The sequence below is a fragment of the Ambystoma mexicanum genome, chromosome 1p, assembly GCF_040938575.1.
Source record: "Ambystoma mexicanum isolate Mex_15411 chromosome 1p, UKY_AmexF1_1, whole genome shotgun sequence".
Classification (NCBI taxonomy): Eukaryota; Metazoa; Chordata; class Amphibia; order Caudata; family Ambystomatidae; genus Ambystoma; species Ambystoma mexicanum.
This window is the reverse complement of record NC_090921.1, coordinates 1,411,544,183-1,411,561,009: the sequence shown is the minus strand read 5'-3', so window position 1 is coordinate 1,411,561,009 and position 16,827 is coordinate 1,411,544,183.

Here is a 16,827-nt window from a genome sequence, read left to right as displayed (position 1 = left end):
TCCTATGCTCCTGACTGCACTATCCAATCACAAGAGCCTTCATGCATCTATTCATTTCCTGCATGAACAAAAGAAACTTCATAATTTGCACAAAAGACAGTTCATCCATCCGTGTGTTTTTTTATGCATCTCCTTTCATGAAGTGAAATAGAGAGCAGAATCACAGAATTTCTATCTGTTTTTATTGAAATTGCATTGTAAAGTTAATTAGTAGAGCTACTTAGTTATTGGGTATAATTAATAAGGAAAATGATCAGTTAATACAGGTTATATTCAATGCAATTCACATACATGGGGAATTCTCATAATTTATATGTGTGTAATACACATTGAACCCACTGGGCCTCATTACGAGATTCGCAGTAATGGGAAAACAATGCCGGTAAGGGAATACTGGCACAGCATACCACTCCGGCCCAGTACGAGTAGACATCCCGCTATCAGTTCCACCGCTGAGACCGTGCTCCTCCGTACCGACATGGGCACGGGCATGCGGCCCTTCGGGCCGGCATTACCGGGATTCCGCTAATAGGAGGACATCACAAGTCACGCGGTCATGCACTTACCGGCATCCCAAAGGTGGTAAATAGGGATCACCGGCATCGCGGATCACCCGCTAATCACCCGCTAATAGCAATGTGCTGTGTTCCCAACAGCCACAGGTGCACACAATCAGCACAGGTGGAGGCAATGGAGTCTGGCCCAGCACAAAAGGAGCACACCCACAAACCACACCCCTTCCTACACCAAAATGATCCCACTTGCAGTTGCGATATTGGGGCCGGGGAACATGCTAGCATTGCTACACCATGAGCTGAGCAACAACTATAACAGGCACTACAGAGGAGACGCAGGAGGAGAAGGAGGGTGAGACAGGCCATGCAGGTCCCACCAGTGCAGCCAGTGGTACCACGCAGGCAACCACCAATCCCTCGCATGAGAGCCAGTCCTTTCAACCTAACTCCTGTGCAGATTCACACCCTGTACCGCCTGGACTGGGACACCATCATCACCATTGTGGACATGATACACAACGACATTGTCAGACTGATTGAAATCTGCACCTCCATCCCCATCTAAGGAAGGTAATGTCTGTGCTCCACTTCCTGGCCACAGGCACCTACCAGCACACAGTGGGGCAGATGCATGGCAAATCAGAACCTTTTTTCTCATGCATGCTGAACCAAGTGCTGGATGCCCTCCTGAAGCACGCAAGCGACTACATATCCCTGCCACGGACTGCCCAGGAGATCTTTGACACTAAAATTGGCTTCCATGCACTGGAATGCATGCCAAATTGTATCAGTGCCTTCGGCTGCACCCATGTGGAATTGGTGGTCCCACATGCCATGGAGGTGGTGTACCGCAATCGTAAGCTATACCACTCCATCAATGTGCAGATGTTATGTGACTCCAGCAAGTTCATCACACATTGCTGTGCCCGATATAGATCAGATCAAACTACTTTAATATGGTGTGGTAAGATTCTTCTGCATGGGATGGACAGAGAGACACAGTGAAAAGGATGGAGAAACAGAAGGGTATATTTGTTTGGGAATTACTGTGATGTATAGTGATGCAAAGTGTAAAATATTATTTGTTTCTCTATAATGTGTATTTAATTGCAGATGAAGTAAGTAAATATTAAGGAGCCTGGCGGGGTCCTGATCTACCCAGGTAGGTACACATATAAATATTAAAAAAATCAGGATGAGAGATCCTACAAGCGGTTGTGTGGTTCTGAACATATACATTTATTTCAAACACACAGAATTTTTGAATGAATACTCAATTAATTTAAAGAACTTTCGATAAGCACGAAAGTAAGTGACAACGGACAGGTGTGATTCTATAGAGTGGAAATACAGGGTAAATATCAACCTCAATATCAATATCAAATCTAAGAGAATGGCACAGACCATAAGGCGTCAGTGCTGTCTGCCATTGACCATCATGGGCAACCACCACAGGGTACGCTTGTTCAATGGGCAAGATTAAGATTTATGAAAACATGGCACTAGATGTGCCATTTTTGTTTACTTTTGCTTACTCACCAGACCATATTTCTGATTATTCATGAAGTGAAATACATACCACCTTGTACCTGTCCTTATGTCATTAGACTACATGCATTATGAAACAGTCACTCTTCAATGCAGATGTCCTTTTATCATAATAGGTCTTTACACTTTCAGCAGCTCTTTCCAGATTTCACTGTGCAAATGCAAATGCATGCTGCAAGTGCTTCCTCAATTCTTCCACATATTCGTAAACTGTGGATTCCCTTACAAGTGTTTGCTCATGTGTCCTGTATAATAAATGTTGTGGCAGCAGCACCATGTTTCTTCCTGTCAACACCTCATGAGGACTGATGCCTGTTGCTTTAGCAGGAGTCAATCTAATAGCAATTAATACTAAAGGTAATCATAGATCCAAACTGGAACCTGCCTCTGATACAAATGTCTTTAGTATCTCTATGATGGACCTGTTACTTCCCTCTACATTCCCAGAAGAAGCTGGTCTATAGGAGATATGTAATTTCCTTTTTACCCACAATATCTGCCACACCTTGCTCATCAAGGCGCTTGTGAAATGACTTCCTCTGTCTGATTCTATCCTTTGGGGTAACCCGCACATTGAATATATATGATTTACCAACAAGGTGTCTGCTGTCTGCGGAACTACAGTCTGGGGCAGGAATGCACTCCACCCACTTCTACATTAAACATACCACTGTTAATAAACACTTCTTTCCCCTGGCTAATCTTTTCACAGGCCCAACATAGTTGATTTGCAAATCTGACACTGGAAGTGTTAAACCTCTTTTCATCAACGGAGCTCTATGCATTGGTGAAGCACGTTTAAATTGTGCACATGCCAGACACCCCCTGGTGTAAAGTTCCACATCCTGGGACATAAGTGGCCAGTAAGCATAGTCCTTCAATATTTCTAAAAATGTTTGTGAACCCCTGTGTCTTGCAGTTATTGCATCATGCATGTTGTGCAACATTGACTCTCTGAATGAAAGAGGCACCACCCACTGTGTCTGACCTGTCACAGACTCCCTAATCATCAGACGATCTTGTAGTTTAATTCTCTTTTTATTCTTTAACAACACTCTCATCTCTTCCATTCCTTTACAATCATTTTCAGCTAAGGGATTTTGTTCGGGGTCTACCAAATGATTATAAAAAGCACCTAATACTAGGTCCTCTTTTTGTGCGTTAATCAGATCCTGATCTGGAGTATCATAACTCCATTGTACTATAGGTTGTTCAACTTCTCTTGGAGATTTGGAGCGTGTAACTGCATTCACCTGTGTTTCACCAATTGAGTGTTCAATGGCCAATAATTCCCCCATGACAGCCCCAATATTGGTCAATTGATAAGCTTCATCATTTCCATCCTTATCCTCTCCTGGTGTCTTTAAATGCCCACAAATGTTCCCCCGGTGTATTATCAAATCACTTTCTGACACTAATTTATCTATAGCTTGAATCATTCTCCCATGTTTGAGAGCCTGTTCATTATATGTGAGCATACCCTTTGCTTTCCAGCCAGGTAAATACTCTGCAAAGCTGTTTCGGGCATAATCAGAATCAATTACTAGGACAATTTCTTTGAATTTGTTTTCAACTGTGTTAGGAACTGCCTTATAAATGGCAGCTAACTCTGCTATTTGTCTACTCCTGGCTCCAGTTCTCATCCCTATACTAGGAATGCCTTCACAGCTTATCAAGACATTCCCTATCCCTGCCACCAGCTGTTTATCACTATCATTTTCAATATGATAAGCACATCCATCTACATACACAGTTGTAAAATCTTTGCACACATTTTCATTAAAAGCTTTGTGTGGTGATTGTTCAAATTCATTCAAACTGGGCTCTACTTCAAATTCATCTGAGATACATTCAGCTGCACAGTCATGCAGATCTGCTATCCCTTGAGCAAATGGGCTCTTTTTGTTCTGTCCATATCTTACTTCTACAGGGAATCCCTGTAATGCTAATGTCCATGAAGTGATTCTGGATTGTGCCATATTAGCTGATCTAATCCTTTTACTTTGTAAATATTGCAATGGCTGTTGGTTTGTATCAATGATTAATTGTTCTCCCTGAATAATGGAACAGAAGTGCTGCAACACCCAGACAGTGGTCAGAAGAACCTTCTCAAATTCACTGAACTTAGTTTCAACCTGAGACAATGCCTTGCTTGCATAGGCAATCATTTTATGATTCAAATCATGCTTCTGAGATAACACAGCTGCCATAAACTGTTAATTGAATCCTATTTCTATAAAGACATCTTGATTCTTTATGGAATAGGCTAAGCATGGCGCCTTCATGAGACATTCTTTCAACTTATCTACTTCCTCAGATTGCTCTTTTTCCCATCTCCAGGGTACGCTCTGCTTCAATAATTTAGTCAAAGGTTGAGTGATTTCAGTGTGATTCTCAATAAACTTCATGTTATATCCTGTCATCCCTAGTAAACTTTTTAGACCTTTCATATTAGTGGGACTTTTCAGTTTCTGTATTGCTTCCACCTTTTTCTTTTGTCGATTTAAACCATGTTCAGTCACTTCGTGGCCTAATTCTTTTTGCACCATTGGGTCTTTTGCAGGGATACTTTGGCACCTGCTTTCTGTAATTGACCAAGCACATGGACCTCATTATGAGGTTGGGTTAAGGGGTTAACGGCAACGGTAAGGGTGCTGTTGCCGTTAACCCCTTACCGCCGCATTACGAGGTCCCTTAGCGGGAGCCGCTAATTAGCTCCATCCCCATTCTCATTGAGCCATTAACATACCCAAATGGTGTTCTGGACCAAGCGTATTGGGTTTTATCAAATGAGAATGCAAATAAGTTTTTTAATGTCTTCAGCCAGTAGTACACACCAGTATCCATATGTCAGGTCTAATGTGGTAAACACTTTTGGCCATGAACATGAGCGAGGCCTTGATCAATAAATGGAAGTGGCCATCTAGACACTGGTACCCTTTTATTTAATTCCCTCAAGTCTGCACACAGAGACCATTGACCATTTGGCTTTAATACACTCAAGATGAAGTGATATGAATGGATCTAATAATCCCTCTGGATTTTAAATTCTTAATTATCTCTGCCGGTGACTCCAAGCAGGCCAGTGGCAACCGATATTGGCGCACTAATACCGGATTTCTACCACATCCTTCTGGTAATGTAAATCAGTTAGGCCGTAATCATTTGCATTCTTGGCAAAAACCTCCTTAAATTCCATAAATATTTTTCTAAATTCACTCCTGTCCTCTTCACTGTCACATGCATCTGCTGACAGAATCTGCTCCTCTACCATTTTTGAAAATTCTGGAATATCCTCCAATGGAGGAACCTCTGTGCTTTCTTCTAACTGTGTGGCTGTATCTCTTCGCAGAGTTGCCACTTTTATATATTTTGAATATCAGCCTCTACTTCAATAGGCTGATTTTCTGTTTCACCTTCATTTAAATCAAATAATAGGCAATTCTCCTGGTGACATCACACTGTCTCGTTGGAGTCATAAGGATACACAGATTGAACTTTGAATATCCGTTTAGGTTGAGAGTCCATTGACAACACGCCCTCTGCATCTACATACCTCTCAGGGATGTTCCCAACCACTGTATTGTTGAAATCTGTGGTGTAATGTGATTTTTGGATTGACATTCCTAACACAATTTTCCTCCAAAAAAATGTCTTGGCACCCTTTGTTATCCACCATGATTTTGATGGGCCCATCCCCAATCTCCACCAATGGTGTATTTTCACATTCGATCCCTTGCTGCTTCATGGATTCATTTAAGCACACAATGCATGAGAATCCTTCATTTGCTTTCCATTTCTATGGTTTAATATTATAGTGACCTGTCTGGTGAATGCAGGAATGGTAACCTCCTTCAGGCACAATGATAAGCCTCGCTATTATCTTCAATTTTAGGTGCAGGTCCTCCTAGCCACACTTTTTTTATTAAGGAAATCCAACACCATACATATTCTATGCATAAGGTAATTTCCCAAATAAAAATTATTTTGTGTCCCACTCACTATCCACACATTATGATAGATGGTTTTTTGGCCAATGGTAATTTTTAGCATGTACCTTCCTGCAATTCTATTTTCAAAGTCTGGATTGTCCAACCCATAAATATATTGGTTTTTAATTCTGAATTTCAGAATCTCCTCCCTTTCCATTTATATCTGCAGTAGTTTCTCATCAATAAAACTCCTTTCCTGTTCAAGTGCTAACGTGACTTTTATCATTTCAGAATTACCATTTACACCAATATGGATCCATGGCTGCCCATATCCCATATGTATTTCAGTAAGGGTTGTGATATGTTTTTCTGTGGTTACCTCAGCGATAGTATTCTGCTTGAACTTCTCCTCCTTTAGGTAAAAACGCAATGTATTTTCATCTATTTCAGTTTGCCATTTTTTCCTAGGATCCAAATAAATCTGCATGGGTTGTTTCTCCTTTTCATTATGCTTTTCTCTCTGACACATCAGGATGACAGTGACACTAGGCACACAGCCATTTTGAAGATATACCTCCACTGCATCATTTGATTTAGCAACAGTAATGCATTTGAACACTGCTGTTTTGTGACTTTACACTCTTAGGCCTTAATGTTTTTTTTTGTCAGAGACCACAAAACACCATTTACTCCATCGTTCAGGGGCGACAACCTTTTTAGGCAATCTGTTCCCATCAGAAATGGAATTTCTTTGATAGATATGATCAATACTTCCGGTCTCATTCTGTCTTTTCCTACCTTTATGTCAACCTCAGTGACACCTTCGATAGGTACCTCCTCACCATTGAAATTATGTATTGGGCCTTCATTTTGTTTCACTCTGATCTGATTTAGTGGGGATCTTCCATCATTGATAGTTTTTACCAACTATTTGGAGATAATCGTGGCCTGTGCACCTGTGTCAATCATTGCAAACATATTGCACTTTTCTTCCACAGTAATGGGAGCATAATACCTGTCCTCAACTTTTTCCAATACACACAGAATGTGTGAATTTCTGCTGATTTCAGGAATCACTTTTCTCAGGCCGTTCTCACTTTTTTCCAAGCACATGGGTAAATGAAAGGATATCTTTCCCTCCTTTTTGTCCATCTCATCTCGGGAATCTTGGTCTGTCTTGTTACGTTCAGAAGTCAACTGGAGTGTAGCCACTGTTCACCCCTCTGCTCGGGGACCATCAGTGTTTACACTGTGGTCCTTCAACTGAAAGAGCTCATCAACATCACATGGTAGCTTGTCATTTTCTGACTCTGAGCACCTCTTTGCATCTGGCACAGCATCAGCCTTTTTAGTCACTTGAAAAATATGTGGCTCAAAGAACTCTTCAGGTGACTGTACTGTACCCTCCTTTTTAGTACCCTTTTTTTGCTGTTCGCATTTTATAGGTATTTCAAGTATCTAGGGAGAATGCTTTAACAGTCAAACCTACTTCTCCATCAGTGATTTTATCAGGGCATATGATGTATTTTTCTAATCTGTCTCTTTGCTCTTTTGGACCTTCACGTTTATTTCCTCCTTCCTCTTTTTCATTTTCACATACTTCAATAGTTTGATTCAATGCTAGATTAAACCAAACTTCCTTTTTATGTGTGGTTGCAATCCCTGCCTCACTCTCATTTGCAGGCATCTTCAGGTTTAAATCAGCAAGCAACTCAGTACCGTCACACAAAACTGGTTTATGGGATTCTGTATTTTTATCATTGCAGGTGCCATTAGCATTTAGTCACTGGTTATCCGAAGCCATCAGATTGCTTCTGCGACCTTCCGCCCCCTCATTTGCGGACTGTTTTTGAACCGCACAGAGTTTCCCTATCTGTTCAGACAACATTTTTATTTGTGCCTCAAGACATTGAAATCTGTCCATTTCTCTAGAATCTTCTCTTTGCAGTCTAGACAGGTACTGGTTACTTTCACTCTGGTTAAATATCTTCTGGTATCTCTCAGGAGATTGATTTCTGTTTGAATTGTTTCTGAACTCTTGATTCATGGAGGGTGGGGAACGTGGTGGGATCATTCTTTGGTTGTGATCCATTGGTGGTGGTGATTGTTTATAGTGACGCAGGGAATAGTTCATATTTTGTCTTTCATTTTGTGGGAACTGTCCCCTATGCTGATTTCCGTTTTCAATGAACCGATCCACATATCATGGTATGTCCTGGTTGCCATACACCATAGTGTTGGGGTCAAATCTTCTCTGTGCCCCCAATGTCTGGTAGGGACTATTGTTTCTTTGATCTTGATTTTGTCCCTGATTGTTATTCATGTCTGATATATCGGGCCGGTTTCCCACCCTGGGTCTGTCTCCCATGCACCTAGGATTAATGTAACTCTCTCTATTGCTTGGATCATGTGACTGAAACATCGGCGCCTGGGATAGCGGCCTCTGTGGTGCACCCCTCTGATAGGATGTCATATTATTTCTGCCTGGAATTTGGCTGATTCAAGTGACATTTTAGCAGATCTTATCTCCATTACCGTTGATGAGGAGTCTTTAGATTTTGACTTTGTTTCTTTAATTCTATCTCCCTCTTCACTCTGGCAATAGAGCACCTCATATAGTTTTGTCCCTTGATCTACAATCCACTCCAGTGACTTCTCGCGATCAAATTTGCAAATCAATTGTGATATAATATCTTTTTGTATGCCATAAAAATAGGCAGTCTTAAATTCAACTGAATTAGGACTAAAGGATACATCAAAGCGAGAGAAAGCTCTTTTGAACTCTTGGAGAATTTGGCGAGGTGACACATTTGGCCTGGCTGTCACTGCACATGCAGCTTTCTTTGCATCCTGCAGTGACTGATATGGTGAAAAATTATGTCTAACCTCCTTTTCAAATTCTGCCCATGACTTATTTTCCTGTTCATTCAATCCCCTGATGGCTCTCGCTGTGGCAGCATCAAGAGTTAAGTGAAAGTATTGGCTGTATTGTTCCTTGGTTATCTTTAGGGCTTTAAATATATCATGCACTGCTTCCAGATGATCCTCTATACATCAATCAGCCCTCTTTTGAATGGCTTAATTAGGGCCTTGATTGATTTCATTATTTTATTAAATCAATCAAGGCCCGGATTTCATGATTTCATTCAGAGCCAGTAAGATGGCTCAGAGGGTTGAGTGCTCGCTGCTGTGATCTGAGCGTGATCTGCAGGTCGCAGATTCGAATCCCGGCAAGGCCAACTCAGCCTTTCATCCTTCCGAGGTCGATAAATGAGTACGAATGTTGGTTGGGTGATATTGGGGGTAAATATGTGCTCTGTAAAGCGCTTTGGATTAAGATGCTATATAAATAACACATCATATCATTATCATTTTGATAGGGTAACTTGATGCTATATTTGGAGTTCATTTATTCTGTTGTTCATTCTTTTTTTCGGATGTATGGGACTGGTGGCAACCACTAGTGGGTGAGTCAAACCCTCCCATTGTATTACAATCAGGCCCAGCAATCTGTATAGGCACTGGGACATTATTCCGTCTTGTAGAAAGGTGGCTAACCTCAATTCCATTGAATATGGTGCCTTGTTGTTTTTTCCTGAGAATTAACATGACATGTTTGCTGTTCCAAATCTTTGCACTTTATATGTAGTAGGTCTGACTCCTGTCCCAAATAAGTATTCTCATCACCCATCCTATTTATTACATTCTGCACCTCACTCATTTGCAGTTGACACTGATTGAACTCTTTGTCCCTTTTGTCCCTTTCCTGGAACATTTTATCTATTTCTTGTTCAATAGCTTGGAGCTCACCTTCTTTCTCTATATTATCTCTCTGGAGAGTTTGCATCTCTAAGATGATCTCTTCTTTGTCTCATTTAATGTCGCTTACTAACCCTTTCGGGTGTCTTAGTTCTTGCTCACTGTCTTCAAAATGCTTCCTTTTCTCAGATAGTTGGGTGTCAAATTCATTGCATTTTGATTGCATTTCTTTTTTACATAACTCGAGTTCTGATCTTAACTTTTTCTCCTGCTATATTAGCTCCATCTAATTCAATTTTGAGTCTACTAATTGACTCAGCATCATTTTCCTGCATTCATAGAAATCTATTCAAAATGAACCAGATCTTGGCACAGAGCCTTATTAAGCAGTATCTCTCTGAATTTTTGTCAGTAGCTCTAAATAATTGTCACTAGGGTCGGAAATATCCTCTTTTTCACAAGAGGACTCTGTTTCACCACCCTCCCCCAACTCCTCACCTTCGTCCGTCTTCTTGGTTTTCCTTTTCTCGTGGCTTGTGAGTCTCTCCTTTTTTTATGGAGATAGGGACGTCCACGAAAGGATGCCACTGTGCCACCGTAAAAGGTGTGACAGGGGTAAACAGCCTCCGTGAATGTCACGGTAGGGGAAAAAGCCAAAGGCACAGAAAACCCCTTGAGAGACTTCCTCCCAGAGAATGTGGAACAGGCTCGAGTGGGCTGGAACGTGGAGCAGATGGAAGACTGTGAGAAAAATCTGCAAGGTAGGCTGAAGTTAGAATCAATGGCGGCTGTAGCTTCAGACGTGTGGCGGAGACAATCCGAATATAACAGGCAGAGGTCCTTTACACAGCTGACAGGAAGGTATAATTCACTTGGTTTTTTAAAGCTGTATTGTAGATAGCAGACAGGTTTGGAAGTGATAGTTGATTATAGTAGTTGGTAAAAATGTCAATAAGTTAATTTTATAGGTAGACATGCCAACAATCGGGAGCCCCAGAGAGGGAGATTTCAGCACAGCAATTGGGAACATTTATTTTTCTCATTGGATTGCATTGGGATTAGCATTAATTTAGGCAGGAGACTGTAAAAAATGGTGTGATTTTTCATTGAAAAATCAGGAGTCTCGCGCCTAAATCAGGATGGTTGGCATATATGTATAGGTGATGCAGGAGCGTTGGCATGTATGTATAAGCTATGCAGGTTTAGTGGCATTACTCTGTTCATATGGATTCATAAGAGTTGTACATGTACTCTGAATAAAATATGCATACCCGTAGTTTGTAATCATGCCTGTGGATATGCATGGAGCTGTAAGAAGAAATGTTCGAGACTTGTACAGTAGTTTTTGTAGTACATGCTTTCCAATGATATGAGACTTGTACTCAGATTGATCAACAGTACATTTGAAGTGCGGAACTCTGATGATGGAGTTAGATGTAGAGGTCTTGGATGTGATTGGTGGATGGTTGTGTGACTGCTTAGCTGTATCCAATGAGGGAACGGCACTTAGAATGATGTGGAAAGGGTAGAAGGGCTGGCTAAGAGTTACGTGCTGCGTAGATACCGCGGCTTTCCACGGGGAGGGCGTGCCACATCCGGGGTTTTCCAGCAAATCCAGTATGGAAACGGGACTGTAGGAATCAGCCAATCAGATGTTGACGTTGTGGATTTGTGTAGAAAGAGATGTGTGTAGTGAAGATGGTGAGAAAGAGGTGGAGAAAGTCAGGGTGTTGGTGCTCGGCGATATGTTTGTGTATGGTTTACAGCAGTATTCTCAATGCAGGCATGTGGCAAACAATTTCAATGCTAAAGGTGTGGAGGTGGTGTGGAGCGCTGTGCCTGATTGCAATGTAGAGGCAATTCTCCAAGTTTGTGAAGATATGCATAGGATGAACAGTCCTCATCTGGTGGTTTTGCACTCTAGTGCTTTCCATTTGGGATACGTGAGTGCCCCTACTTTGTTGGCAGATTTAGAACAGTTGGTTCAAGCAGTAATGAACATCCTTTAAAATGCGAAAGTAATTTTTTCTGGATTACTACCTAGGGCAATATGGGACAATAGTTCTATTTTTTGTCCTCAGCGAAACATTGCTAGGTGTGTAATCAATCGAGGCATGCGTGCTTTCATGCTTAGAGCTGGTATGTTTTTCTGTAACAAGGAGAATATTGATTCGAGTAATGCTGTTTATTTTGAAGAAGATGGTGTTTCTTTATCTTTTTTGGGAAATGCCATGCTGTTTTGGAATGTAAGGGTTGCTTTGGAGAAGGTTATGTGAAGATTTTAGTTGTGAAGTAAGAAGAAAAAAAAACCCAAAAAATACAAAATATCAGGTGTCTGTCAGGCAACTGCAAAACAACAAAAACAAACGGCTCTTTTAAGAGCCCACCTCAAAGGGGAAATGGGGCAAACTATTTAAATGTATATTCACCACGCTCAGGACTTCGATATGTCCGCAGACATGGCGGTAGTCTGCGGACAGCGTGTATTACATGCAGGGATTCTGGGGTGGAGAGGCATGCAAATGAGAATGTGCGGAGCTAGGGTTTGGTCAGTAAAGTTTTGTGGGTGTGTTGTGTAAGGAGAGATTTTGTGAGAACATCTTTTTCCTTAGAGAAGAACAGATAGCTATGGCTGTGTGTTTTCGAAAACAGATTATCTGGATTTTGGGAGACTCATATATACATTGGTTGGAGGTGCATGCAGAACGTTGTGGAGTGGCAGCAGATCTTGGATTCCCTCATGTGTACGTGCACTAGCATGGAGTGTGTGGAATGAAGTGGCTGGATTTGGTACCTCTCTGTGCTACTTTAGAGACAGAGCATCATCCAGACATATTTATAATTCATTGTGGAGGGAACAGTTTAGGACATGTGTCTGGAGTTTCTTTGCAATTTGCAATGAAAGAACGACTTGAGAAGGTCATGGACATGTTTCCAAATTCCAAAGTAATATTTTCTCGTATTGCGCAAAGACAAATGTGGCTGCGTTCCTCTTCATTTGGTCCACAAATGGAGAAAGCGAGGCACAATGACAATAAGGCTGTTTGTGCCTTTCTAAAATATGTTGGCATGTCCTCTTTTCACAATGAAAATATTATGTTTCCTCGCACATAGATTTTTCGCAGAGATGGAGTCCATCTTACATATGCTGGCAATCAGATTTTTCTGAGAAATGTACAAAATGCATTGCAACCTTTTTTGGAATTATAGTCATCTATTTTGCAGTAGATGTTGACGATTCCACGTTTTTCAAACACACAAAAACACTACCAAAAGGCTCTTTTCAGAGCCACCACTTCCTCCCAGAGAAAAGTGGATTGGTTTTGCTAGGGCAGCACCCCAAAATTCTATCTGTCCTAGGACTGGCCGCGGACTTTCAAAAAATGTGCGGCGCCCTGCACTGTTTATTTGACACTTCTATTTTTAAACTGTGAAAGGCAGCTCTGAAAAGAGCCTTTTTTTGGGGGGTTTTGTTGTTTTATATTTTTTTTGCTTTTTTACACACAACACACTTGGAGGGGAAACGAGGGTAAGGAAGGGCCACCAACCACGGGGATAAGAAAGGGCAGGTGGAGAGAGGAAGATGTAGGGTGGGCCTTATTTAACTAGGTAGCAGGTCTTCTGGTGGTTTGTGACCATAGTCTCGAAAGCACTTCGAAGACTCTACCCCCTCAATATTGTGACCCTAGAAAGGTAAGGGTCAACAATATCGCAAATGGCCTGTGAAGGAGCTGTAGGTATGTGCTCTCCCAAAGGAGTGTCTCTTGTGGTGAGAGGAGCGGAAACGGAGGATGCTGTAGAGGAACTCAACCTAATCACAAGGTACAACCTTGCGAATGTCTGCACTGTGGAACAAAGTTAGGTGCTGCTTCATGGATGTCGTACCAAAGCTGTACGAACCACGTCTCCCACAACTCAGCACCAATTTGCACTGGTTACAGGTGACCTTGTTCGCACGTGCTTTTGGTACGTTACCATAAAGGTAAACAAGCGCCACACCCAAGACTCCCGGTGAGTGCTGGTAGTAGGGAGTTCCTCGACCTTATTCTCTTCATCCTCTTCATCCTCGTTCCATACATCCGCAAGTGTGTTCCTCTCTGCAGGCCCTTGTGGAGGTGGTGGTGGTGCAGGGTTTGGGGGTGGTACTGAGGCAGATGTAGCAACAGCAGCCATGGATGCCATTAGGGTTGATGAGATAATCACAGCAAGAGCAGCAAAGGCAGCAAAAGTCAATCTTCAATAAGCAGAAGTACAATGAAGATCAGCTCTGGGGTGTGGCCTTTTATAGGGGTGGAAGGGTGCGTCTCGCGACCATATCCAACACTCAAAAGCGTTCAAAAAGTTACAAAAAGTACGTGGAAAGCCAGGGCCATTGTCTGGGACATGTGAAATGGTGATTTTTTACTGTAAAATAATTTGGATTGTCTGAATAAGTTATTTTAAAATGTTGGGGAACCAGACAGAGTCCGCAAATTAGGACACATGCTCAGCATGGTTGCGGTCACATGTGACATCGGGAACACGTCCACGAAGGGAGGGATGTCCACAGGCACCAAATGCACAGAAACGGTTGTGCGCATTCGCGCGGGAGTTCTACGGACAGTGTTCGGGTCCTGAAACTAATTAAAAGTGTAACACAAATGAGACGGACTGTTACAGACAGGCGCGATGTTAGCAGGACTTACGCATGTGGTGCGCATGTGCGTAGATGTTCTGCAGACTGCACGGCCAGGTATAGTGTCCTTAGAAAACCTCCATTTTGTTTGACCATGGACATCCCGGACACCGTGCATGTTCTAAGAACAGTTCCATCTTGGTTGCGAACGGTACGGAGAGGTATAGTGTCCTTAGGACACCCCCATTTTGTTCATTTACGGGCATCCCAGACAGCTGGTGTGTTCTAAGAACAGTTCCATCTTGGTTGCGAATGGTACAGACAGGCATAGTGTCCTTAGGACACTGCCATCTTGTTCATTTACGGACATCCCGGACACCTGGTGTGTTCTAAGAACAGATCCATCTTGGTTGCGAACGGTACGGAGAGGTATAGTGTCCTTAGGACACCCCCTTTTTGTTCATTTACGGACATCCCGGACAGCTGGTGTGTTCTAAGAACAGTTCCATCTTGGTTGCGAATGGTACGGACAGGTGTAGTGTCCTTAGGACATCCACATTTTGTTAATTACAGACAGGCCGGACAGGCACGCTGTCCGTGGACATTTTAACTGCTTTTTACAAAAAAAATAAGACAGAGAATTTCATTAAAAGAAACATTACATTTTTTTTTATTATATAGATATACACAATTTATGAAAGAGAGGGGAAGCAGAAACTGATACAAATACTGGAGAATTAGGGGTTTGGAAAAGATGGATGGGAGGGGATGAAAGGATGGAAGTCTCATCAAAATGTTTATCTTGGTGTTCAGGGTTTAGGGATAGTTCACTGGGATATGGAGAGGGGGCACAGGTACAGGTGGGACAATGGTACTGATTTTTTCTTTTATGTGGTTGTTAGGGAGAATTCTCTGTTTAGGCTGAATTTCCTAACCTAGTGAGTCCCCCAGCAGCTTTGCTGGATTTCTGGAGTTTGTTTTTTTTCCATCCTGCCAAGAGTGAGACTCTTTCTCCCACTCTTGGACATGAATGTGGTTAATTCCTTTGAATGTCAATGTGTTCTATGGGCTATGGGGTCTTTTACTCCATAGGGTCTCATATGTTTTTCTATGTGTGTTACACTGCACCCTCTGTGCCGTAACACTGGGGCGTCCTAGAGGATCCCCACCATAGACTCCATACCCTGGGACTGACTACTGTCTCCCAGGGCATGCTAAGTCACCATTGGCTTTACTAGACCTAAATTTACTAACAGAACTAGTACAAACCATCCTATTGTGGACGTACTAGTAGGGGTAATTCGATTACCCCTGGGGCTGTTATTCGAGGGGGCACTGTCCCGTCCCCCCTCGTCGAGTTTTGGCTGGTGGCAGTGGAAACTACTTGTTATATTCGACCCCAAATATAACTCTATGGGATTCTTCCCATTGTTGGAGGTTAATACTTTTTCTCGTTAATCTCTAACATACCACCGGTTTATTTTTCTTAAATAAATCCATCGGTTGGTATTTTCTGCCAGAACTCGGTTTTTAAAATGGCGTCTGTGTTCGTCTCTGTGACTCCTAAACCAAAAGTTGAGCCCTTTGTTCCACTTTTGGCGGGCTTCTGCACAGAGGCCCTCCAAAGTGGTGCCATTCTGTCTGGGTACCACAGGGAGTGTGGAAGGGGGTTTAGGCACCCTGGACTGAGTTGCCTTGCCAACTCAAGTCACACTCTGGTGTGATTGGCCCAAGTGGTGAACCACCCCGCTCATCACTTAGCGTGTTTTGATTGACAGCTAGGCTGAATGAATGGGGGTTTTCTGCATAAAAGCAGGGCTTTTGGGACTGGATCTTCAAGAAGTCGCCACAGGACCTAAGAATCCGACGAGGGTAAAGCTGAGCCGACCTGCAACGACGACACCTCCGGTGGAGCCATGCGGAACCGACTCACCACTTCCCAACCACAGAGGAGATCTCCCTGCCGGAGAGTCTTCTTCCCCTGACTGGTGGGAACAACCAGTCCCCTTTGCTTTTTCTTCGCTTCCAGGGCATAATGGTTGAATTGCGCGTGCTGAGCACCCCCGGCAACCGATTAGCCGCTAACCCGTACCGCGACCAAAAGGTGGTGCCTTGTGACGGAGCACTCAGCGGCTGGTCTCTTCCCTGGTGGTGCAACAATCTTCAACTTTCCTTCGACGACGAGAGCATCTCTTCTCTTGGCAAAGCCCTGACTTGCATCCACCACCAGGAACAACTGCCCCAGCCGGAGCTGTCTCTCCACATACAAGGTACCGAGTCCGCCTGGCTTCCCTTGTGACGGTTAGCGCGAGGTGTCTTAATCCTCGCCTCTCCATTGGGTCGCCTCCAAGCTTTCTTAACTTTCTGTTCTGAACTGGTCCAATCTTTCCGTGACAATTTGCGACAAAGACTCGAAGTGCATTTCCACTGTGATACTTTTTGGGACATATCGCCTTGC